This window comes from Manis pentadactyla, chromosome 6 (genome assembly GCF_030020395.1).
Source record: "Manis pentadactyla isolate mManPen7 chromosome 6, mManPen7.hap1, whole genome shotgun sequence".
Classification (NCBI taxonomy): domain Eukaryota; kingdom Metazoa; phylum Chordata; class Mammalia; order Pholidota; family Manidae; genus Manis; species Manis pentadactyla.
The window spans coordinates 146,913,321-146,939,398 of NC_080024.1; the positions used below are offsets into that span (position 1 = coordinate 146,913,321).

At 42.0% G+C, this 26,078-nt stretch overlaps 1 long non-coding RNA gene across 2 annotated transcripts; it reads right to left on the reverse strand.

Annotated features, from left to right (window-relative positions):
• Positions 1–10,253: 10,253 nt before the first annotated feature.
• Positions 10,254–25,979, reverse strand: LOC118907815 (uncharacterized). Of its 2 annotated transcripts, XR_008998379.1 has the most exons (7): positions 25,754–25,979; positions 23,344–23,456; positions 20,275–20,458; positions 18,007–18,385; positions 17,827–17,913; positions 12,609–12,684; positions 10,254–11,643 (listed from the first exon to the last, which is right to left on the reverse strand). It is a non-coding gene; the product is annotated as an uncharacterized LOC118907815 (long non-coding RNA). The 2 variants fall into 2 exon arrangements; XR_005022970.2 differs by lacking the exons at positions 10,254–11,643; positions 12,609–12,684 and adding an exon at positions 12,691–13,273 and having other exon boundaries at positions 25,754–25,974.
• Positions 25,980–26,078: the final 99 nt, after the last annotated feature.

Consider the following 26,078-nt stretch of genomic DNA (forward strand, 5'->3'; position numbering starts at 1 on the left):
GCTTAAAGTAGTTTCTTTTTTTTTAGATTCTACATAAGTTGTTTTGGAATTCTTTTTTTTTTTTGTAGATAATTATTTTTTATTGAAGGGTAGTTGACACACAGTATTACATTACATTAGTTTCAGGTGTACAACATAGTGATTCAACATTTATATACATGACAATTCTAGGTACCAGCTATCACCATACCAAGCTGTTACAATATCTTGACTATATTCATTACATCCTGGTTACTTATTATTTTACCATTGGAAGTGTATACTTTTTTTTTTTTTTTTTTTTTTTTGTGAGGGCATCTCTCATATTTATTGATCAAATGGTTGTTAACAACAATAAAATTCTGTATAGGGGAGTCACTGCTCAATGCACAATCATTAATCCACCCCAAGCCTAATTTTCGTCAGTCTCCAATCTTCTGAGGCATAACAAACAAGTTCTTACATGGCGAACAAATTCTTACATAGTGAATAAGTTACATAGTGAACAGTACAAGGGCAGTCATCACAGAAACCTTCGGTTTTGCTCATGCATTACGAACTATAAACAGTCAGTTCAAATATGAATACTCATTTGATTTTTATACTTGATTTATATGTGGATACCACATTTCTCTCTTTATTATTATTATTTTTAATAAAATGCTGAAGTGGTAGGTAGATACAAGATAAAGGTAGAAAACATAGTTTAGTGTTGTAAGAGAGCAAATGTAGATGATCAGGTGTGTGCCTGTAGACTATGTGTTAATCCAAGCTAGACAAGGGTAATAAAACATCCTCGTATGCAGAACATTTCTCTCAGAACAGGGGGGGTGAGGTTCTAAGCCTCACCTCTGTTGATCCCAATTTCTCACCTGATGACCCCTCTGCAACTGTGCCTGTCTTAGGTTGTTCCTCCCTTGAGGAATCTTACCCGTCTCTGGCTAACCAGTCATCTTCCGGGGCCATACAGGGAAATGTAAAGTTGATAAGTGAGAGAGAAGCCTTATTGTTTGAAATGGTTAGTTTTTTACTTCTTTGCATATTTATGCCCTCTGGCTTCTATGCCCAGCATTTGTCTTGAGGTAACTTTACCACTTGGAAGAATTATGATACTCGGTAAATTTGATATGAGGCACAAATTCTATTTAAGGGTTGTAATTAGGAAGGAAGAAGAAAAGCTATAGAAGTAGCAGGCGGCAGAAAACATGGGAAGATTGATTATTCTTTGACATATCTTCTTGTAGAGTAACTTCAGCATGTATAGGTTTTAAGCTACTACTTAAATTGCACACACACATTAACATAATAGGAGTATAGTTACATAACCAAAGCACACCTGTAATTACCAGCCATCTCCAGTGAAACCAAGAAAACCAGTTAGGCACCTTAGGCATTTGTGAAAACTAATCTATGATATGGTGGATATTGTCCAACTGAACTTGAACAGTCTGAGAGAAATCAGACAAATTAAAACAACCCATTCCTGGGGAATGCTCACATCCCTTATGTTCTTTTAACAGTAAATAGTCTGTAGTTGTAAGACTTTGGAGCGCTACAATTTGCACTTCGCCTAATTCTTGATTGAGTTCCAACAGTATAGATCCAGTCAAAATTGTTGTTTTACTGTATGCACAGGCCAGCTTAGATATCTCCTTCCTCATTCCCATGGCAAGTCCAGGAACTGGTGGAATGAGTGCATCTACAGCTGTAGCAGTGCGTGGATCTTTGTTGGGGTTTTTTGATGATCATCTTCTGGCATGAGTCTTCCAGAGAGTGCTGATGTTGGAAGTTCTTTTTCATATCGTATCTTAGTTCATTTTCGGGGTAGCCCAATTAGGCTTTGATCCTCTGTATAAACACAAACAGACCGTTTGCCTACACTTTTATATGCCCTTTATACTCTTGTGTAGAACTCGTTGGAGGTTCCCTCACAGGAACTGCCCTTTTTTTTTTTTTGGTATCACTAATCTACACTTCCATTATGAATATTATGTTTACTAGGCTCTCCCCTATACCAGGTCCCCCCTATAAACCCCTTTACAGTCACTGTCCATCAGCATAGCAAAATGTTGTAGAATCAATACTTGCCTTCTCTGTGTTGTACAGCCCTCCCCTTTCTCCCACCCCCCCCATGTATGCTAATCTTAATACCCCCCTACTTCTCCCCCCACTTATCCCTCCCTACCCACCCATCCTCCCCAGTCCCTTTCCCTTTGGTACCTGTTAGTCCATTCTTGAGTTCTGTGATTCTGCTGCTGTTTTGTTCCTTCAGTTTTTCCTTTGTTCTTATATTCCACAGATAAATGAAATCAGTAGTTTCTTATTAAGCACATTTTTCTCCACATTATGTACAGTCGTTTTAAATTAGTTGTAGTGTCCCTGAACCTAAAAATCCAGCATAGCCCGTTTTCTGTCCCTACTGCGGTGTGCTCAAATAGAGTGTGTCCCCTTTTGCAGGATATTTTGAGTACAAAAAGTGACAAATGCCTCCACATCCTCAAAAGAAAAGACCATCATGCCAGGACTTCTGGGGGCAGGGAGTGGCCTAAACCAAGTGTTGCCACTCTTGGCTCATTATCCTCTTAGTTATGAAATAGAAATTTGGGGTGGTGGGAGAAAAGCTTAGTGAGCATGTAGTGGACAGGAGAGGTTAGAGCCTCTCTAAGCCAGGAGTTTCACGGGTCCAGAGTGTGTCCCGGAATCAGAAAGCACTGAAATTCTTCATTAACTCTTGCCTGGGTTAGTCTATTCCAGTGCTTTTCAACCAGGGGCAATTTTGCCCCCCTAGGGGACCTTGGACAATGTCTGGGGACATTTTCACTGTCACGGCTGGGGGAAGGGCTACTACTGGCATCTAGGGGGTAGAGAGGCCAAGAGTTCTGCTAAACACCCTGAAATGCCCAGAGCAGGCCCCCAGAGCAAAGCATACCCACAGCATGCCAGCAGTGCCACGGTGGAGGGACTGGGACGCTTCTGGAAGGACAGATCCCAGCTGCAGGGGTCCCTCAGGAAGAGCAAGGAGAAAGGGCAGGCGAGGGAGTGCGGGGGAGGGTGCCTGCCTGCTGACAGCTACAGTGAGATTTGGAAGTGGCCAGGCTTGATTAGTTCAGCCTGGACCCTGCAGGTTGCTTGAAAGACCTGCCCAGTAAGGCTGTGGGTTCTCCAAAACCCCGCAGAGGACCAGGGAGAGAGTTAACATTTGGCACCTCCCCTGCACCTGTCAAGTAAGGTCCTTCCCACCTTCCCTCGCCTTTCCCTTTCCCCACAGGGTGGGTGTTGTAGCGACAAGCAGAAGATCAAGGTGGGTTGATGGTAGGGAAGCACCCCTCTTCTCCCCTCCCCTAAGGGTTGGTGAGCCAGAACCAGCTCCCAGCTGGGTGGATGGAGAGACTTTAAATCAAAAGAGACCGAAATCCTGATTTGGAAGAATTCTGGGCTTTCTCATTTCTGAAAATGTCTATTAATATAAGAAAGTGACTGGAGAATGCTAGTGTAGGGCACCTCATTTGAGGGGTTCGGTCTCCGGGATGGGAGGACGATGCAAGGGTGTTGGGAAGGAAGGATTAAGTTGCCTTTTTCCGAGCGCCTGCCCAGTCCAGTTCAGGTATACACCGGTTACCTCATCTCATTTAACCACCACAACAAGCAGGAAGAGGAAGGCATGACCCCATCCTATAAATGAGGACACTGAGACACAATAGATACATAATTAGCTCAAGGTCGCAGAGCTAATGAAAGCTAGTGGCTAGATTTGAACCCATGCAAGTCCAGAGCCAGAGCTCAAATCCTCTGTATTTCATGCCAGCATCTTCCAAACAGCACTGGCTCTTGACAAATGGCCACTGAACGTACCTAGAAGAATTCCTCTTTCCGCTATACGTTCTCTACTCTGGAGCTCCCCAATAGTTGTCTTCTCCTGGTGGTCCTTTTCTTGTCAAGCAAAACATCCCTGGATGTAACCAGCTCAGTTAGGTCCATTTATAGAGCGTCTTCCATAGGCAGGTGTTGTGTGTGAAGGGACTCGATGGCTGTTACTCTGTGTGCTTACCCACGATGGCCTAGAGTCAGCACTATGCTTATCTACTTCGTGAGCAAACATGGGCTCAGAGGAACCAGGTAAAGCATCCCAAATGGTAAACAGCAAGGTTTGACTGCAGCTCATTCGGACCTTAAAGCCCCCATTCCTTCTTCTGTGACTATGGCCTTTGGACCACGCATGCAGGCAGGCACCCTTGGGATGGCTTTGCTTTAGCTTGTGCATCACATGGGTCTTGGCCACACAATGTTGGCAAAGCAATTGGTGTGTGCCTGACCCTCGGGAAAACAGAAAACACAAAACTCCTTGGCTGGACTCTGTGCTTGTCCCCACCAGGACACCGGGAGCAGCCAGGCCCCTTTCCTGGCCTGTGGGGGTGCAGCACAGGCATCTGGCATCCATTGGCCGGAAATTGAGCTGCCTGAGGGGGTCGGGCCCAGGAAGCACTGAGGAGGGAGTGGGATTTTAGGAGGGCCTGGAGCCTGAGGCCATGTGGAAAGACAGAGAGAGGGCAGGCATTCACGAGTGTGTGCTCACTGGTGATGGAAGGAAAATGAGGTGATGCCTGTGAGGCTCAGAGCCGTGCAGGACCCTGGAGGAAAAATCAGGAGCGACTGAAACCAGGCCGTGCAGCGCACGCTGGCACTGGGTGGTCTGGTGACAGCGGTGGGCAGGGCTGGGGTGCTGGTGCCAGAGCTGCCTTGCCATGGCCATAGATAAAGATGCATGCATACATATATAACATATGTATTTGCACACACAGAGACACACACTGGAATGGGGTCACTGAGCCATAGGTTATGCAAGCATGTAAACATTTTTCCAGAGTGGTTCTCCTGGTGTCTCTCTATCTTTTATTGTTATTATTATTTTATTTTTTACTACTCCTATTATAATAATTACTACTATTATTATTAAATAATTGTTTTTAAGGATTAATTTTTCTAACTGTAACTTTTATCAACCCCACCGCTGATCTTGAGCTGGGCACTGTGCTAAGATGACACATATTATAATTCACCTTCCACAACCACCCTGAGGACCTGCTTCAGGTGGAAGGGAGTGGGGTTTGAGAGGCAGGAAGAAGCCTGCCGAGCACACGTGGCTGGTAGGTGGTGTCCTTAGGGTCTAAACCCCAGCTCTCTGACTCCGGAGTCCACACTTTCAGTCTCTGTCTTTGGATAGATGTAAAATGTACCTTAAAAGTTTTTACTTGACTAATTAAACCATTTACCTTCATGAGCAGGTATTTTTCTGTTTACATTACAAATGAAATATTATTTTAAATATAAGACAAATGAATGTAGATAAAGAGAAACCTTGATAAAATGTTTACATAATAAGCAAACCTTCTGGGAGTGTTTACTTTTCAAGCATTCCTGGTTCAATGTATACATATTTTGAACATTATGAGCTTTTATGGTTCTGTAACATCTTCCTATGCTGGTGATAGTGACGGCGCTAGTGCGGGTGGGGATTTAACAACGTGGGTAACTGTGGAATCGCTGTGCTGCATGCTTGAAACCAATTTAATATTGTCTATCAACTATACTTCAGTAAAAAACAAAAAAAATTAAAGAAAGGAAATTCTGAGCTTTTCCCTCAGGGATCATAGTCAGCCACCAGTGGCCCATTTGTTCTTCACAGAGATTTGAAGTTCTCCCCTCTCCTTTTATAGTTTTAGTTCTTAGACCTGAAACTGACCCAGAGATTTAGTGGGTGGGCCTTTCCCTGTTTAATGGCTTCTGTCCCTGGCACTCTTCCCTGGGGATCAAAGTGTTTTACTAATAGTAAATGACTATTCTTTAAACAAGTCCTGGAACAGAAGCAGTAGACGGCATTGATCTCCCCTAGAGGTAAGATAGATACCCACGTGTCCCTGGAAGTCCTCGCCACCTTCTAGGAGCCCTGCCAGACCCGGGCATCCTGGCGCGAGCCCTCCCTGTCTCTACCATAAGCTTCCTTGTGCCTCCCACAAAGAGTAAATAGTAAATATCAATACATAATTCTGGTGGATGGGAAAGAGCATCTGGCCGGGCAGGCAATCCTGTTTGACTTGCCTTGGCTGTCTCTTAGACCTAACACAATTATCTTGGATGACTTAAAAAAAATTCTTCCGATATTTCAGAAAGTGCTGGAGGAACAGGAGTTCTGTGGGGATGAGAGTCTGCCGGGAAAACAGGAGTCCATGGGCAAAAAGTCTCAGAAATGTTGTGTTGAACCAAGTTAGGTTCTGCAGTACTACCTGAGCTTCTGAGGAAGTCAAAGTGCTTAGCGGCTCTCTAGGGGAGGGTGTGGGAACTTGCCTCTTAAATTCGTATGACTTCTGAACTGGCTCCTCACACTCCATCTTGGAGGACCGTTGCTTCATGGAGTAAGTCTCCAGAAATGCAAACTTACCTGGGAAACAACTCGAGGAGAAAAACTCAGATCGGTCAGGTTGCCAGGTGGGTGCTGCGGAGAGAATGCAGGCATGGGAGGCAGGAAGCCCGGATTCCAGTGTCCAAGCCTCTCTCCCTTCAAGGGCTCTGATTCTGCTGAGACACCAGCGCGGGCCCTGGTCTCAGTGTCTTCTGATGCCAGTAGTCCCCTGGGCCAAGACAAGTCTCCTCTTGAGCCCGTTCTCACCCATCCATCTACGCAGAGCCACGTGTACCTCCATCCCCAAAAGTGTGGTCACGAGTCTAACTGAGCAGACTCTCCTCTTTCACATTGGGGACCGGGGTTGGCCTCCCTGAGGGGGAGAGGTATGATGGGTATGGCCCCATGTGGGCAGGAGGATAGAATCGCCTGAGACCGAGATGCCTGTGCCAATTCGGGGACCTCACACCAGTGGTCCCACAGAGGAGGGTACTGAGGAAGGTGGGAAGCATCCAGGCAATAAAACTAGCTTGTCTCACCAACATCAACATCATATGGTTGCTTTTTCTGTCAAATTATGAGCACAGTCCTGGCTCCCTTCCTGCAGGCTCCCTACCTAGCCTTTTACTTTGTTGGGTTTCCCCTACAGGAGAGCCACTGCACAGTTACGTAGGTTGATCACCGCACAAGGGCACTCTCCTGAGAGGGTGTGAGGGGGCTGACATCACACAGCAATGTGCCAGGGTGTGGGGCTCTGTCTGTCTGAAGAAGGGTCACCTCTTTTAAATTCACACAAAGGTACTGTAGAGGCCAACAGTGGCCCTGTTCAGTACTAAGGAAAAGTTGCTAAGGAAATAAGGCATCATTACATCATTATCATTCCTACTATTACCATTGCTGGTGTCATCATCAATTCAATGTTTTACTTTGTTACGATAGGGCTCCTTATGTAAAATCAGGCCAGTTAGATGTGGACAGATTTTTTTCCTTATACGCTGTTGGTGGGACTATAAAACAGTGCAGTCTCTGTGGAAAACAGTTTGGAGGGTTCTGTAAAAGTAAAAAATTGAAGAACTTCCATACGGTCCAGCAACCCCAGTTCTGGGTATATAACCCCAAAGAATTGAAATCAGCATCTTGAAGAGTATTTGCACTCCTGTGTTCATTGCAGTATTATTTATAATACCCAAGAGAGGGAAATGACCTAAAAGTTCATCAATGGATGAATGGATAAAGAAAATGTGGTCTATACATACAATGGAATATTATTCAGCCTTAGGAAAGAAGGAAATTCTGACCCCTGCTACAACATGGATAAACCTGGAGGACATCATGCTACGTGAAATGAGCCAGTCCCAGGGGACCAATGCTGAATGCTTCCACTGAATATGTGGAATCTGTAAGAATCTATAATTACAGAATGGTAGTTGCTAGGGGCTGGGAGGAGGGAAAAATGGGGAGTTGGAAAATGGGGAGCTATTGTTCAAAGGGTAAAAAGTTTCAGTTATGCAAGATGAATGAGTTCAAAAGATGTGCTGTAAACATCACGCCTATAGTTAACAATATGGCATTGTGCACGTAAATATTTGTAAAGAGGATGGACAGATCTCATTTTAAGAGATTTTACAAAAAAAAAAAAATGAAGTAGATAGATTTTAGGAGCAGACAGACTGCTGAGAAACAGACCATGCTCAGGAGGATATAGCTGTGCAGGGGGAGGGGCTGGCAAGGGGCAGGGAATCTCTGCAGGTCTCTTGGTACAGGTATAAGCTGGGACCGTCTCGATGAGCATCCTGCCTGCTGTGATGATGTGCTGAGACCTGACTCGGCCCCCTTGTTTCACCCTCGCCTCCTCCTCAGTTAACTTGTGGTCCAAAAGGGGTCAGTACCATCACCATCTGTAGTTCCATCATTTTTTAGGGAGGACATGTGGAGAAAGGGAGTTTTATGCCCAAAGATAGAAGCTTGGATGCTGTGGGAGTTGAGCACTCTGTGCCCTGCACCCAAGTAAACAGGTCTGATTTTCTTTTTCAAGAACCTAGTCTTGTTTGCTGAATTTAATCAAACACTGAAGGCAGGTCACGGGGAGCTGGGATGAGTGTTTTCTCCTGCTCTTAGTTCTTGTTTGCTGACCTAGAGGAAAAAAGAAACCAAATGGATAGGGTAATGAGGTCAATGGCTTTCCAGGTAGAGACCAGGTGTCCCCATCCTTGGGGAGGCATCATTGCCCAGCTGCTGGCAGAGAGTCAGCCTGCCCGAGCTGGGGAACTGAGACCATCCGGCGCAGTGTTCTCCTGGCCATAAAACTGATCGCAGCGGGAACACAAGCTCCAATAATGGAGTTACAGTAGGCAGTGAGTGAGCTTTATCCTTCTGTTTGCAATAATGCTAAGCACATCAGGCTCAATTGTTTATTTCCTTAAATAAAATTGCATTGAGCATCCAATAGGCAAAGCCACCGCTAAGTGGCCCTCCTAATGACGACCCGACCCAACCGAGACTCTCATTTCCTGCCTCCACCTCGTCCACAGAGTTATCAAGAAAATGTTTATCAACTCAATCATTCCTTTACTCATCGCATCAACATTTATTATGTTAGACACTGGCCCAAATGTGGGGAATAAAAGGATCATTAAGGCACAGAGGCCGTAGTCCTACGGAAAGAGCCGCCGTCAGCTGCGATGGGAGTGATGACAAGGCACTGGGGCACAGAGGGAGGGGCTCCTGCTCCATCTGAGGGACCCGGCAGGCTCTGAGTCCTCAGGGAGGAGCGGCCTTAACCAGGTGAGGGAAGCAAGGGAGGGAACCGCACGCAAAGCAGAGAGAAAGAGGTTGGGCCCGGTTGTAGGGTGGAAAGTGCAGGAGGAAACTTGAGAATGGAAGCTGCTTATTTCTCTGAGCAAAATGCTCTCAAGATCCATCCCTGTTGTCACAAAAGGCAGGGTTTCCTTTTTTTTGTCACAAAATTGCTGAAAAACTTTCCATTGTGTACATCTGTCCACCACATTGAGAAGGGACTTTTATGGAGCCCTCTGGGAAGTGCCATTTTTCCGTCATACCATGTCACTATTTTCCTGAATTAGTTGACTCATTTTGAGTTCCAAGTTTTTTGAGCACAAGGGCCAAAAGATGTTGGTTGCATTAGAAGAAGAATGCCCCAAACAGTTTAATGATGTCAACTTTCTATCAGTGTTAGAAGCTGTTTCAAATAGAAAATCATTTATGTTAAATTCAGTAACGGTTCCCTTTTCTTCCATCTAGTTCATAAAACTTCTGGAATTTCAGTCTGTCAAATGAGAGACATATATGACTTTACTCTGAATTCAATTGTAAACTGAGTTAAAAGGTTCAACATTAAAGATAAAATTATTTGTATTGTGATAACAAAAATAGAAACTTTGGTGACCTCAATGTTATAAAGAAAAGAGTTTTCTTTCCTAAATTAAAAAAACCCTCATGAAACAGTAATAAACTTGGAATTGGTTGAGATGCTCATAAAATTAATAATTGTATCCAAGTACACTATTACTCTACCAAAAAAGAGGTTGCTATTGTAAAAATTTGCAAACTTTTGAATGTGTACACGGAGGGCTTATAGAATTTTTGTGAAGTCACCATCAGTTGGATTTTAGAAATGCTTGACTCTTTGAAGAACTATGTGTAAACCGGCTCATGTTGTACAATATTCTTTTTTTTTTTTTTCTTCTTGTTTTTGGCAAAGAAATCCGTTACTTCTGGTTGCATTTTGTTCACTATGACCTGGAAGTCTAACCAAAAGTGTTTAAGGAATAGAGGACCCCAAAACTTTAGCTTTTGGTATTTTTAGCTGATCATAATTATTGAAAATAAAACTCGAAGTCAGAAAGACATTTCAATTAATTATTGAAAAAGGAAGAGGATAACTGGATACATTTAAGAACAACAGTTGCTCACATGTGTACAAGATTTAATTTTGGAATTCTGTAAACTAATACTTTAGAATTATGTCAACTTGGGGGAAGATTCTTTTGTTAGAACTTGTTTTTTTAATTTAGTACATTTGTATTTCTAACCTAAGTAGAGTTAGACTGAGGCCTTCCATTTTCCTTAATCTGACTGTGGTGAGATGTTCAAAAGAATTATAAACAGAGGTAACTTATTTGACAAGTTCTGGCTTGTTGAGTAAATGCGCTCTGAACAGAGGAAAAGAGACTGTGTCTGTGATGCTGTTAGAGCTGGATTATTTAAGTAGTGAGGTACAGAACATTTGAATTGAAAATACCCTTCACACAGCAGAATTTGCTCTGAGCTTACCAAGTACTTCGGCATCTGCAGAGATACTATTTTCTCAATACTTTCAATTTTCTTAACACTAAGTGCAACTTTGAAGAAGATTTCTGACAGTTTTATGAAAGCATCAAAAATAACCAACCATACTGAAAAACTGCATTCTTCAGAAAAATACTAGTGACACAAATCTGGAGATGAGTATGTCTAAAATACTGTTTAAATCATGCAGTAATTATTCTGCTTATGTTTATGTTATTTTTTTAATGCTCATGTGATCAAGGAAGTTTTTCTTTTTCACATTCTGCTTACTGTGCACAGATACGTACTATTTTAAGATAATTTTATTTTTGAAAATGGTTTTTGTAAAGAATTATTGTAAATAGTTTAAATAAACCAGTTTGGCCATCAAGTGAAGACTTCATATATCTATGCCTATGTCTATATATCTATCTATAGCTTTAATTGCTTTTGGTGCCTTCTTTTCAAAAGTATTCTGGTTTGTAAGATTAATTTTTAGGGTCACATTCTGCATAAAAGACAATATGAAAAGAATTGTTCCCTTTTAAAGTGTCAGGGAAGAGAAGGGCTGAGAAGGGAAACCCATGTAATACGACAGGATCGTCAAAATGCTGTCAAGACAAGGGCTTTTTAATGTCTAGTCCTCCTTCGTCTCCACGTTGGTTCAGCTGAGGTACTTCATGCTCGGTAGTGTGAGGCTGCCTGGCTTGGGTGGTTATCTCAACGCTGCACCATACCAGGGTTCGTTTTCACGTTTGGGATGATGCCAAGGCTGACATGAAGAAACAGTCCTAAGAAGTAGAGGTGCTGATGGGAATTCTCTGGAGGAAGATTCTGGAATGAGGGGTGGCTGGGAATTCACAGTCCCCTCGGGAAGGCAGTGACCATTCTGCAGGGCGGGGAATGGGGATTTGACCCAAACTTGTGGAGGTTCCACGGAACTGGGACACCCAGGGTCGCAGTCCAGGTCTGAGCGTTTCCTGTGATCTAAATGGTACAATGTAAGGAGGCTACCGGTACTGGAGAACTTGCATGACTTGTGGGGAAATCAAAGTGAGCTCCTGGGGGCTATGCTTCTTCTGTGAAATATTCTAGAGCCTCATTCCAACTCCAACTCCAACTCAACGTGATCAAGAAAACTGCTCTTCTCTCTGCTGTTCATCTTGTATTGCACTAGATGGCGCTGCTCGTCCCACTATACCCGCGCTATTCTGGGCCTCCGACTGTCAGTTATGAAATAGCTTTTCTTTAAGACACGGAAACTGGCGATGCCTTAGACCTCCAGCTTTTCTGGGGACATTCTTGAGGTGCTTTCTTCCCTTGCCTCCAGATGCAATAGTCTGCAACTCTCCCTCTGTCTGCCCCGGAGATGTTCACATTTTTTGAAGTTCTGTTTTGGGCCTGCTTGTGGTGTTGATACAATTCCTTGGCTTTGGTTAGAGCTCTGTGTTGACTGCTCTCAAATCTTTACCTCCCAGGGCTCCCAGCTGAGTTCCAGCCGCATATCCAACTTCCCTATGGACACCTACATGTGACACAGACACCCCGAGCTGAATCCACCAGCTCCTTTTTTCCCCATCCCTTTATTTGTTCTGATCACACCATCCACCCAGAGGTCCAAACTGGACTCACCATTTCCCTCCATGGCTTCCCTTCCCCTCACACAGCCAATCATCACATCCTAACATGTCTCAAATGCACCCACTTCTCCGCTGATACCATCCTGATCCCAACTGCAAACTCTGGGTGATTGAATGGACTCAAAACTGCCTCCTGTCTTTTTTTCCCTCCATTATTCTCCACATTGCAGCCATACATACATGTATGTATAAACAAACAAATAAATATGTGTACATATATATGTATATGTATACATACAAATATTCTTGTATGAGGAGAAATTTATAAGGAAATGTGTGTAATAAATATTTATTTATAGTCTCACCATAGTGTAAGAGCTATGAGGACAGAGATCTTGTCCATTTTGTTGTTTGCTCTATCTCCAGTGCCTGCAACAGTGCCTGATACATAGTAAATGCTCAGTATTTGTTGAATAGATGAATTCCCTTGTGAACCAGTAATTGTGGCTAGAGGGATGCTATAAGTTGGTTGCCTTAGATGTGGGTCATATATGCTATGTACAGGCTGGGGGTGCTTTGAGAGACCCCCACCCTCATTTTGATAACAAATATGCAGTCAGTTCTCTTTGATCACAGAGGTTCCACCACGTTTGGGAGCTAATCTTACATGTGCGTGAGTTAGGTGCTCATCTACCTCAGGAGCAACCCAGCTCAACTGAGATGAACTGAGGGCACTCAGAGGCTCTTTCTCTTCCAAATCTCTTTCTGGAGCTGTGCCTTGAATTCCAATAATTATGTCACTCTTCAAGGGACATCTGTAGTGTAAAATCATTTTAAAGCATTATGTAATGGGAAAGGCAACCATTTTAGTAGAAAATACATAAGCACAGTCTGGTTTATCTGATCATTTCATTATCATTCTCTGATATCTTGAAGGTGTTGGTTTGGAGGAGGGTGTGTGTATAATAAACTTGCATAGGCTGGGGGCAATGTGGGGAAACTGTGCATCTGGAATCTTGACAGGGGATCACTGAAAATGAGAAAGGTATTTCCAAGAATTAGTGGGGCAGAGAAGGAAACCTATTTTGTAATTTTGCTTGGGTCTGGTTCTGCTAAAAAGGATGTGCTTTTAGAATTTATGGATTCATGTATTTTGTCTGTTCTGGGAATTTCTCAGCCACTGTCTATTCAAATTTACCTCATCCATTTTCTGTGTTTTCTGCTTCTGGGACTCAAAATAGACATATAACTTTTTATTCTGTCTTCCATGTCTATTAATCTTCCTTTGATATTTTCTATTTCCATATTTATACTTCATTTTTGCTTACTTTTTCATATCTATCTTTTTATCTTACTAATTCTTTCTTCAGCTGAGTCTAATTTGTTTACCTCTCTATTCAATTTTAATTTCAATACTTGTGTATCTCATCTCTAAATTTCTGTTTGGTTCCTTATTCAAATATTCCTGGTCATATATGATGGTTTTACTACTTGTTCATTTTTGGGACTCTAACTTAACAAAAGTTTCACACAAGGTTATTATATTTTATATTTTGTATATAATCCCAAAGCCGAAAATCTTGGGTTCTAAATCTGTTGTTTTTGTTTCTGCTGACTTTCTTTTATGGTGGCTTATTTCTTTCTACGTTTGGTGATATTTTGTTGTAAAATTGTAGTTGGTTGAAATTAATCCGTGGGAATACTGAAGGCATTTATTCTCAAGTGATTCTCATTTTCCTTTTCTGACAGCCAGGGGGTGCTACTGATCTGTAACTGACGTAGCATCCTTTCAGAGTCCAGAGATTAATGTGGGAGTTCAGGGATCAGTTTTCCCACCTTTTGAGCTTGTTTACCCTTTAAAATTCAGATTTCAGTTCATAAGGTTTTATTTTTTGTTTTTCTAAAGATCCTGGAACTGTGCTGTCTAGTATGATAACCACTAGCTATATGTAGTTAGTATAATTAAATAAAATGAAAACTTTGGTTTCTCAGTCACATTAGCCACATTTCCAGAGATCAATAGCCGTGTGTAGCTAATGGCAACTGTACTGGACAGCAGAGATATAGAACATTATCATCATTGCAGGCATTTCCTTTGGACAACGCTGTTCTTGAACACTGCTTTTACATCACGGGAGCCCAGCAATGCATTAAACAGTATGCGTTATGGGAGCAAGCTGTTTTATAGAGGCAGGGACCTCCAGAGTACCCAGTATTCTGTAATGCCAGATGTACAATACAAAGATCATCTATGCGCCTTCCTCTGGACAGCAATGCAAAAAAACCGTGGAGAAAATAGTAGAGATTTTTAAATAGGAGATGGGTATGATCATCTTGTTTCTTAAGAATCACTAACATAGTACTGTGGCTAATGCATCAGAAGGGAGAAAGCTTAGGAGGAAATAGAACCAACCAGGAGCTCAGGGCAGTGCCCCAGGTGAGAAAGGTTGAGCCGCTGACAGTGACAGTGGGGGTAGGAAGGAGAGAAGAACCCTGCGTTTAAGTAAGAGCTAACACTGAGAGGATGTTTTGGATAGAAAAGAAAGAGGAAGAGGGGAGTGGACTGTTATTCAGATTTCTGGTTGAGTCAGTAGCCAAACGGTGATGCCATTAACCAGAAGAGGCAGTCCTAGAGAAGGAGCAAGTTTAGGAGAGAAGATGAGTTCAGGTTGGACATTTTGTCTTTGCGGCACTTAGCCTAACAGTTTGATGCTGGGAGAAACTCTTGTGCCACCTACAAAGAACTACAGGTCATCCTGTGCCGGGCTAAAGGGAGCCCCAGCCAGCAAGTACTGCACACCAGGAGGGGACTGAGAACTGACTGACTCCCCTCCTGTGATATGTCAGCTGCTTGACATTGAGGAAAGCTGGAAGACAGTCCCCAGGCTCATTCTGTGATGAACGCTGTTGCACATCCATCCTGGATTTCACAGCTTTTTCGCTTTCAGTCTTTCTGGACCTCATCTGTACTCTGTGTTACTCTTATTTACTTGCACAGTTCAGGGTGGGAAGAACAGAATATTTGGGAGTGGCTTGCAGAGGCCAGCAGTCCTGGGCCTTAGGGAGCAGGAGCAGTGCTGCACCCCAGAGCAGCCCCAGCTGCGTGAGCCTCCACCTCCACATGAGACCAGTGAACTCAGCACCAGAGGGTGGGCTGGGGATGGTGGGCCTCCTGGCTGAGCTTCTTTAGAACCTTCTCCAGACTCAGTAAAATGCACATGAAAGGAAAACTCCGTGGAAGGAGTCCCGGGCAGTTGACATCTGCTGAGAATCTGCTGAGTCCCAGGCACGTGCCTGCTGCTACCTATCATTACTGCATTTATCTGCAGCACAAAAACCCTATCAGGTGGGGATGAGTCCCTTGGTCCTCACTTTGCCTCTTTGACTTCTGCTAATTTCTCCTTGTTTCTTCCTCAACCCTATCCCTGCCTTAACTTTCAGCTTGACATACCAATTAATTGCCTTCCTACCTTGTTCCCTAGATTCCAGCACCATGTGGGCATTATCGGAACTCACTGATGAAAAGAATGAGTCTCCTTTACATCAGGGGATGGGTTTCCTGGGTGGAATCCAGGCTGGAAGGCTGGGTGTGGTGGGCTTGTCCTACTTCACGTGCTGTTGTGAGACACCTTACTGCTCATTCTAGGAATTCTAGAAGTATTGCGTCCATCTGAATCTCCTGAGAAAAATGCAGATTATGGGGTCTCATCCCTATAGGTTCTGATTTATTATCTAAGGTGGGGCTCAGGAGTATTGTGAAGTACCATGTGATTCTGCTGTAATTTGCAAGGATCCCACATGAGAAGCTGTGTGAGCCCCACAGGGCTGGCGCTTCTGCACGGACACCTTGTTTCCTAGCTACCCACCGGTCTCTATGAGGGGTGCTCCCTGCCCGGCCCACCATCAGAGGGCTCTCTTAGCCCCTGTGGACCTCCGTTGTCCAGACTAATGTCTTCTTCCTCAGCTCTGCTTTCCAGTGTGAGGCTCTAGCTGTTCCTCAGAGTGATGCCATGAATGCCCTCCTCCTCTGGTGAGGCCATCCCTGCCCGTGGGGAGGGCATGCCTCACCCACACTGCAGGCTCTGTGGTGACAGAATGCCCTAATTGTGGAGGAAGCATGGGACAAAAGTTCCCAAGCTGGGACAATCCTGCCGAAGTGTTGCTGCCTCCCAGCCCTGGAGGAGAGGAGGATCTCTCAGGCAGGATAAAGGTGGGGCCAGAGCTATTTCTGGCAGAGGGAAGCAAGAACAATGAAAGGGCAAGGTGTGTCTGGAGAGCAGAGAAGTGGCTGGAGTGTGCCTGTGCATGGGAGGGTGGAGAATGAGGCTTCAGGTGAGGTGGCACTGGGTGGGAGGGGGGCCTGGACAGCCATGCACGGGGATTGCCTCCAGCTGGCTGGGGTGGAGCAGGTCTTCTTCTGCAGACAAACATGCAGAGGGACAGGGGGAGACAGACTGAAATAGGGGGCTCAGGAGGGGACAGTGAAGTTGATTGGAGGTTGGATAATAATCGGAATAAAGATGATGAGGGCCTAAACTAGGGCAGTGAAGGACCAGAGGATAAGGGAGAGAATGCAGAGAAGCTTGGCAGGTAGAAGTGGATGCCCAAGTGAAGGTAGGGGCCAAACAGAAGAGGAAATCCTCAACACCTTCAAGGTTTTACACTTAAGTAAATGAACAGAGAGTGAGCATACTCTGCACGGTACATGGGAGAGGAGCCAGTTTGGAGGAAATAGATTGTATTCAGTCTTGGATGTGCTGAATTTGATGTGCTGACAGTTTTCTACTGGCCCCAACGTTGGCACTGCCATCAATACACAACCGCATATTGGAATATTCTTTCCTAAGAGGAAACAGCTGGTAAAGTGCAGGGAGGGGAGGATGGCTTGGGTGAAAGGGGGAGTCCAAATCAGTGAAAACATATTTATGCAATTGAAAGATGAAATGATTTGTCATTTAAAAACGTTTGTCTTGTTTATCAATTTGGGGCACAGAATTAGGTTACCTTTTTTTGTTTACTCTATCCAACTTAAATAAGTCTGTTATTAGTCATCTTGCTTACTAGATGAATGTCCTTTTCCCTTCCTCAGGAACTCCTTCCCATAATTTAAAACACTGCAGATGGTTCCCTGCTCCGAGGAATCATTGCTGGCTACTATACGATTGAAGAAAGAACATGAAAAAGTCATCTACGTATGTAGAGGAGTCTTATTCTACCACCAGAGTCACTGTCCCTGGTGAAACACAAGTATGCTGGCAGTCTACACTTCATCCACCATCAACTGATCTAGGTGACCTGGGTATGTAAAGCACTGGCCAGGTTACCCTGCAGCAGGACGTCATCCTTGTCCACTAAGCACAACTCTGGTGACCTGAGGCTTCAGCCGCCACTGCTGGTGTGATAGTGTTTTGGGGATAAGGTGGGAGATATCTTGGCTCCACGACCCTTCACAGTTGTGAGGACAGGTCTGGACTCTTCAGTCACACCACGATTTTGTAGCCATTGTTGTTTGTTTGCTAATTTATATACATTCACAGACATTTTTTCGATGGGATGCCGCAGGATAGCCAGATCTGGACTTACCCTTCTCCCCAAACTTCTGGGTCTCAGCCTTTGAATGGGGAAGAACCCTCCTTCCCTTGGATTCAGGGCTGGCTTCCATTTCTTGCCCTGGCATGAATAATATTTCTCTACTCAACTTGCTAGACGTCAAACAAAACAATATTGTTGAAAGACAGAAATTGCTTTCAAAATACATCTTACCTTCAAAGGGTGGCCTTCAATGTCTGGTGTCAAGTTATGTCAGTCAACACGATCAGTCAGCAACTACTTATCAGTTTCTTACAGATTATGTTCACATATCACCCTCATCAGCTCAGGCCGTCCCTCAGGGATTTACAGGGACAAGTGTGTAATTAAGTCAGGTATGTCCACAGAAGGGCAATAATTAGAAGAGACTTTTTAAATGGAAGGGGAGTTAGAGGGGGAAAACAAGCTGGTAAAGCTAATGGAGGCACTAGACTCAGAGCAGCTCAGAAGTCCAAATCATATTTAATAAACACTTACTGATTAGTTACCGTGCCAGGTCCTTCCACATAACTTATTTTTGTTTTAAGAAATAGAATTCATACTTAGGCGTATGCTGCAAGGCAGACAGAAACAATCATTTTTCAGAATCACGGGTACTACAGACTCGAGTCTTCCCTATAGAACTGTAGCCTGCAGGGCACACCATGCTCGCCCAAAGATGCAGGGGTCTGCCAGGGGTGGTGGCTGGGGTTCGCCAAACCCTAAGGACTTGGGAGAGTTCAGTCTGTGTTGTTGATAATAATGAAGCCATGTACATGAACAGATTGAGAGCGTTCCCTCGCATCCTTTAATTTTTCTCTTGCCTTACTGATCCTGAGATCTTTACACTTAAATCCCTGAAGCTTTTTATACAGTTCTAGTCAACAAATTGGTTAGCAGTTTCTGACCATCTCACAAGGACGGAGGGGAAACTGCCAAAGATACAGGCTGAATCTGTGGTTTTCAAACTTCTTCAGGGCTGGACCGCCTGTAACTCTGGGGGAAAATAAGTTCCCAGCCCAGGGCAAAATACCTTTAAAACCGAAATCAGTCAAAGGGAGAAATAAAGTGGGAGAATCTTCTTTATTGCCCACACACTGTCGTCTACTGCTGCTCATTCGTGTCTCTTGTGACTCAGATGCAAAAAGTAACCCCACCCAACCTCTCCAGTCCGGATATGCCCTCGCTCCCAATTGTAATCACCTATTGATATGGAGACGAGCTACATCTCTCCACCCCTGAGGAACACCTATTGATATGGAGACGAACTAAGGCCAGCAGAGAGATTCTGGAAATACTGCAACTTTACCCACACCACTGTACAGTTTTCACTATTAAAATCAAAGAGCATTTTTTTTTTGGATGCAAAATGCAGTTACATAGTTTTTGAGGCAGCACAAATTTCAGAGTTCAGAGAAAGGTATCTTTTCCAGTCATGCTCATTAAAGACCTTGGACAAGTAAGTCACTGAACCTCTCTGAGTTTCTGTTTCCTAATTTGTAACATAGAGATAATATTTCCTATCTCTTATTGAGTGTTAAATGAGATAAACTAACACCAAATCTTGTTTAGTGCCTGCTGAGAGTAAACATTCATCAAGTATTTATTATGTTTGCTTTTTCCATTCTTTTAAATTAAATGTCATTTTACACCTATGTGAGTAAAATTGCAATATATCCAGACTCTCTCCCTGGCCTTAGTGTGTCTCCATATCAATAGGTGTTTCCAAGGGGTGGAGAGAAGTAGTCCATCTCCATATCAATAGGTGATTACAAGGGGGAACAGGGCATATCTGGACCAGTGAGAAGTTGGGTGGAATCCCTTTTTGTAGCGGTCACAAAAGATAGGCAAGCAGAAGTGGATGACTGCTTGTAACAATAAACGGGTTTCTCCCACTTGATCTCTCCCTTTGACTGATTTCCTTTCAGAGGTATTTTGCCCCAGGCTGAGAAAATAATCCCCCTTCCTCCCCCACCCTCCAGAGGTTACAACCTATTTGTAGTATAAATTACTAGCAATAAATGCCAAAAATTAAAAAAAAGTATTCAGACCAAAACAATCAAACCTATCAATATTTCATTTGTGTGAACTGGGAAAATGTAGTTATTTAATGTAGGCAAGGAACATTTTGATCAAAACTGTGTCACCCAGGGCATTGTGGGAGTACAGCTTGAGAATACCAGCCAGTGTGATTCAGGAGTGGTGCCATTCCTCAGGGTGTGGCGACCACACGATCACATAATTTACATTGATTTAAAAGGTTGTTTTTGAGATCTTGGGAACAGTACAATTATAATGAATACAAATCCCTCATGGTTCTTAAGTCCAGTGGGATTTGAGTTCACAATTTTTTTCTCTTTATTCCTTATATTCTACTGGGTAAGACTGAAGACATCCTTTTGGACTACATAGATAAAGGACTCAATTGTATATTTTAGTTCAAGAGACTCAGGGGTTGCTTACCTCCAGCCTTTGCTTACAAGTTTGCCAAAGCCTTGACACCCTCTTTCACACGTTTGAAAACACTCCCCATTGATATGTTAATGTTGTCCATCCAGCCAGGGGTATGGAGAGAAGGTCACATACATTATAGGAAAGACTCCACTTGGAACTCACTTACCAGACCAGCTAGTTGACACACCTTCCACTTCAAAGCAAATGAAGGAAAAGCAGTTTTTAGTTATGGCCCGAATGTTGGGAGTTTGGGATAGTCTTAGACAGTGCTGACGAAGGAGATGAGTATTGCCTGGTGGAGTCCTAGGCTGGGTGTCCCCAGGAGCTGTGTGGGTTTGGGAGGTGGAGATGAAAGGCTTGGATAAAGTGTGCCTACCTACTCTCAGGTTCTGGTTTTCACTCCTCCCTGTCCTCTCAAGATCAGGGCTGTTTGAGATTAAAGAGATTGTCTCCACGGTAGATGTAAATGATTCTTGAAGCCCAGTATGAAAGAGTTTGCTAAAGGGTTGCTTTTATGAACAGCACTGTGCTACCTCTAAGCGTGTGTCTACAGATCAGGTGGTGTAAGTTCTGGTGGGTAATTTTCGAAATGAGGATGACTGAGAAATAAGAACAATGGCAACAATAATAACAATAGCAATAGCAAATTCCATTGCCCTTCTTGCTTTTTTAGGGGTCAGGATATGTTTGCAGTGTGCCCCTTAACCTTCCTGAGCCTGAAAAATTGGTCTCAGGAGTAAAAGGAGCTCCCTATAATGTAAATCTTTGGTATATAGTAAGCGTTCAGCACGTGCTTATTAGATGAATTTTAAAAAGTTAAGCTCTAGTGGTTGGGGGTGTGCAAGAAGGTTGAATCATGAATATGGCATTTAATGAGGTCTTCCAGCTGTGACATCTTGGTATGAGCATGTTAATCCAGTTGTCCTCCCATTCAATTCTTGTGTGCACAGATTTGGCACCCTACTATACCACACACAAAGTCTAAAATTACAGAATGTCAGAGCTGAGAATTCACTTTGCCCAACCCCTTAATTTTAGATAATTGAGCAGAGGCATAGTTTTAATCCTTTTGAAAACATGTTCATCCAGATACTCTCATGGCTGTAATGATCTTGTTGGCCAGAGGTGGGATTGTAGAGATCAGTTTGTGTGACTCCACCTGTAGTGGTGTATTCGTAACTTTGGCAGCCTCCCACCCTGACCTTTGGGTGCACTCTCCCAACTCCTGAATCTCCATGGCCAAAGGAATATATCTACAAGAGGAACATTATAGACATCTGCACAGATCTGTGGGAAATACACATATTTGGCTGAAGGGAGATTTTTTTTCTCTGCAATATCTTTGTAGGTCTAAACTTTTATGGCCTTTGAAATTTTTGGACTATGAAATAAGCTTAGATATAGAGAATACTGGCTGAATGAGAATGGATTGAATTCTTCAACAATTTCCACCCTGTATATCACCTCTGGAGAGAAAGCCTGAGGTGAGGTGTGTTAGGGCACTCAGAGAGGCCACTGGTTCAGTCTGGAATCACACCGACAGAGACTATGGTTCTAATTTTCCATGTGGTGGGCTCGATTCCATTTTTTCTCTGCTGCATAATATTTTAAGTTGATACCCCAATCACTAAACTCATGTCTTCTTGAAAAATTCTTCAAACTAATACCTTTACCTACATTATCAGTTCCTAACTGAAGAACAAAATCCAAAATAATGGCCCATTTATGTGTCATCAAGCTGTAAGTTAAAGAACTGGGCTTACCTTAGCCACTAGATCAATTTTTTATTTACTGAGCACATTTAAATGTGTTCTTTGATGGAAACACTTTTGCAGCTCCTTTGAGACCCTTAAGTGGGTTTGATCCTATCTTCCCTGCAGGGTCTTCCACGGTTTTTTTCTATTATATGTATGAGTTTCACCTCCCAATTGATTTTGGAACTGACCTTGAGGGAATTTTCATGCAGTCTTCTATTGCTTATTTGATGATATTTTTATTATATTTTTTTCTATCTGCGAGTCAATTAGAAAGATTCTGAAGACTTCTCTTCAAAATGTGATGGCTGAATTTTAAATGACTTTGTAAGACTTGTGGTTTTATGCGTTTAAGGAACATTTATGTACCTTATGAGAGGATTTTTATCACAAGAGAAGCATGGAGGTTCAGGTTTATTTTCATCTACAAAATAAAAATTTACTCTTAAAGGTAAATCTTTAAGTGAAGTTTAAGATTTACCCCTCTGCTTCCCTCTCAATTCCTTGGGGGACCTCCAGAGACTGCAATATATCAACCACAACTATTGATGATTTTTAGATTCTTTTGAGTTATTGTGTTTTAATTTCCTCAAAGCTTAGCTCTAGGTCAAACTCTGCTTTAAATTTCCATTTTTTAAAGAATTCATCTAAAGTCTGACTTGGAAATCCTTATTTCAAAGCATTTTGTTTCCAAAAGGTATTTGAAAAGTGATGTTGAAGTGGTAAAAAAATATGTTTTTAAAAAATATTTTGATATAACTAAGAAACTCACTGTTGAAAGAAGAGGCACTGAAAGTCCTTTTGTTTGAACATAATTTTGGTAGGAAGATGAACTATTTTGTAGGAGCACATGTTTTTTTGTATCCCCAAAAGCAATTATAAAATCCGTAGTAACTCTGTTTTTGAAGGAGACAACTTATTAAAAAACAAAACTGTTTGTGGAGACCTGTCGAGACTTCCCAAAGTGAGAGGGTCCTGAATTTTTCATCAACTGTCCTTTCTGCTTGGCTCTACTGTCAATTACACAGAAGGACCAGGTTTTCCAAATTACTTATTACTCAAAACCAGAATCTGTTTTGTTCTGTGAGCTTTCATGAATAAGCACAGTGTTGGACAACATGGAAATTGAAAGAAAAATTTGCTGATTTTGATTGTACACTTGTGTTCTGAAAATTAAATCTAATGGAGCATGGAGGGACCTTGGCATTCACAAGCATTTTTTTCTTTCTCTTTCTCCTAGCAGAAAGATGTTTAGGAGAAACGCAGCCAAGCAAAATCAACAGTAATTTGTACTCATTCATATTCTAATGTGGTATCTTCCTACCTTAGTCATCAAGGCTTGTCTTTCAAGCTGCTTTTCCAGTAGTGGCAGGAGTTTGCGTCAGCTCTTTCGTCTTAATGGCTTCTCTTGGTGTAATGACTGAGGAAGGCGAGTGCCTGTTAATAAACTTATTTGGAAACTGAAACTACTAAACACCGGCTCAAGTGCACCACACTATGACCAACTAACTAATGCAGACCTGTCCCATAATCACTGCGACATCCTTATTTTCTGTGAACAGAGCCAGTGCCCTCCCAAATGAAATCCTTCTCTTAACAAATTTTGGGTGAGAGGTTAAAACAAAATGATGATAAACTATGTTCAGTCAGGGTTTTATTCCAATGGTTTACTGATTTTAAGAATGACTTTGTAGAATACCAATGAATAAGTATAGAAGGAACACTGATTAGAAAATCACTATTTTGAGACAGTTACTGTAATAATTGATCCAAGCAAGATTCATTAATGGGTGCCAAAATTGGAAATGTTTGGTGAAGACAAGGATATTTAGTCTCAAATGTCTTCCTCAGTCATTTATATAATGGATCAACCTAGAGGACACCACTCAACCGAAGTTAAAATTACTAGTAATGAGACAAATGGACATCATGTCTGATGTGATACCCTGAGAAGGGCACATATTGCTTAAGAATTGTTCTTGCCATAAATGTTTCACTTGGATCTAATCATCAGGAAACTTGAAAAAAAAAAAAGAAAACCAACTTTAACTGAGAGACATTTTATAACACAACTGGCCTGCCCTTTTCAAAATGCCAACTCCATGAAAGTCAAAGAAAGGCAGAGGGACTGCTCCAGATTAGAAGACAACGGAGTCACAACTATTAAGAACAGTGTGTAATCCTGGATTGGATCCTGAACTGCGAAAAATGCTACAAAGGACATTTTGGGGAAAATTGGTGGAATTGGAATATGGATTGGCTAATTATATCAGTATTAAATTTCCAGGTTTCAATATTTGGGCTGTGGGTATATGAGAGAACGTCATTTTCCTTGGAAAAGATTTAACAAAATATTTAGGGGTAGAGGGACATGATGTATGCAACTTATTCACCAATAATTTAGGATATTTGTATGTGCGTACATATGTATATGTATGAGAGAAGGAGAGAAAGAGAGAGAGAGAATTATAAAGAAAATGAGACAAAATGCCAGAGATGGGTAAATCTGGGGTAAAGGTATATAGATTTCCTTTGTAACATTCAACTTTCTGCAAGTTTGAAATTTCTAAATAAAAGTTATAAATGTAAAAGCTTTCCTAGAAAAGTAGTAAAGAAAAAGACAGATAATTTAATAAAAATTAAAAATGATTATGCTCTGAAAGAAATAACAATCAAATTTAAAGATTAAATAATGGAAATGGGAAAAAACACAATAGGTAGAGCCTATAGAGTTAGATATAAAAACACTATAGAGTCTACAGAGTTATATATATAACATCAACAAGCATCTATGAAATATAAAAATAACTCAAAGTGTAATGATACAAAGATACATTTAATGGAATAAAATGCCATTAAAGAGGAATAGATTCTTATTTTATAGTTAATCAAAGAAATGCAAATTAAATAATAACAAAGGTGATTCCATTTTTACCATTTGTGGCAAATTTATAGAAATTGATAATGTTAGGAGAAATTGGAGGATTCCTTTTATCTACTCCATTGAAGGAAGCATAGAGAACTAGCACTGATCTTTTTTTACTCCAATCCATTCTACCCAATGAGGCCTGTGTAGATTGGACAGAACGTGATCTCCATTGGGTTAAAGAGATCAGTATCTTTGTTGAGAGCTTTTGTGTACTGTACATTATGTGAAGTACATTATATACATAGATTATTTCATTCAACCTTTAAAATAATCCTATAAAGCTGGCATTATAATTTGTATTTTATCAATCTTTCTGCCTTTTATATATTAGAACTAATTAGATGATAAGAGAAGCAATTCCGATCAAAGGAGGAGTTGGTAGTTCAGCAAAAAGTACTGGTGACACTGGCTAGGTATTAAGGGGGAAAGTCAATTTAGATCCCTACCCCAAACAAAGACCAGAATACATTTTTGATGGCCTACAAATAGAAAGTTAAAAATAAAACCTGTAAGAAATTATAGATGAATAATCACCTGTTCTCTGGAAGGGGAAAAACTTCATAAATATGCAATGATAAGAAATTATCTACAAGAATGTGTATTTATCACACAAAAAGACATGTTTATCAGGGATTGACCAGTACATATCTATATCATAGACTGATTACCAACTATTACTTATTCAGATAAAAAGCTGGAGTCCTGTTAAAGAACTAGTGTGCTAAGATGTGCAGGTTGACAGCCAATAAACTAATATCTCTTACGAAACTATGTATACTTCTGGGAGGAACTGTATTCTGCTTACCTATGTGTCCCTAGGGTCTTGTGCTGACCTGGTCCACCATGTGCATTCTTTTCTCTGTTTTGATAGACTGATTTAACAAGGGAGTGATATTCAGGTGTGGCCAAAGCAGACTAATAGAAAGGCACAACAGGAATGCTCCTAGACCGATGACTTAACATGAGTGATGACAGAGCTGAAACAGCTTGGTGTATTAAAGATGATTGACTGAGTTCTACGCCCACATTTCCAAATTCATTAGGAATGTGGATGAATTATATGACTGCTCCTTGTGTCCAATAAATTGTTATTGGAAGCTTGGGAGACTAAAACAAATCAATAAAACTGA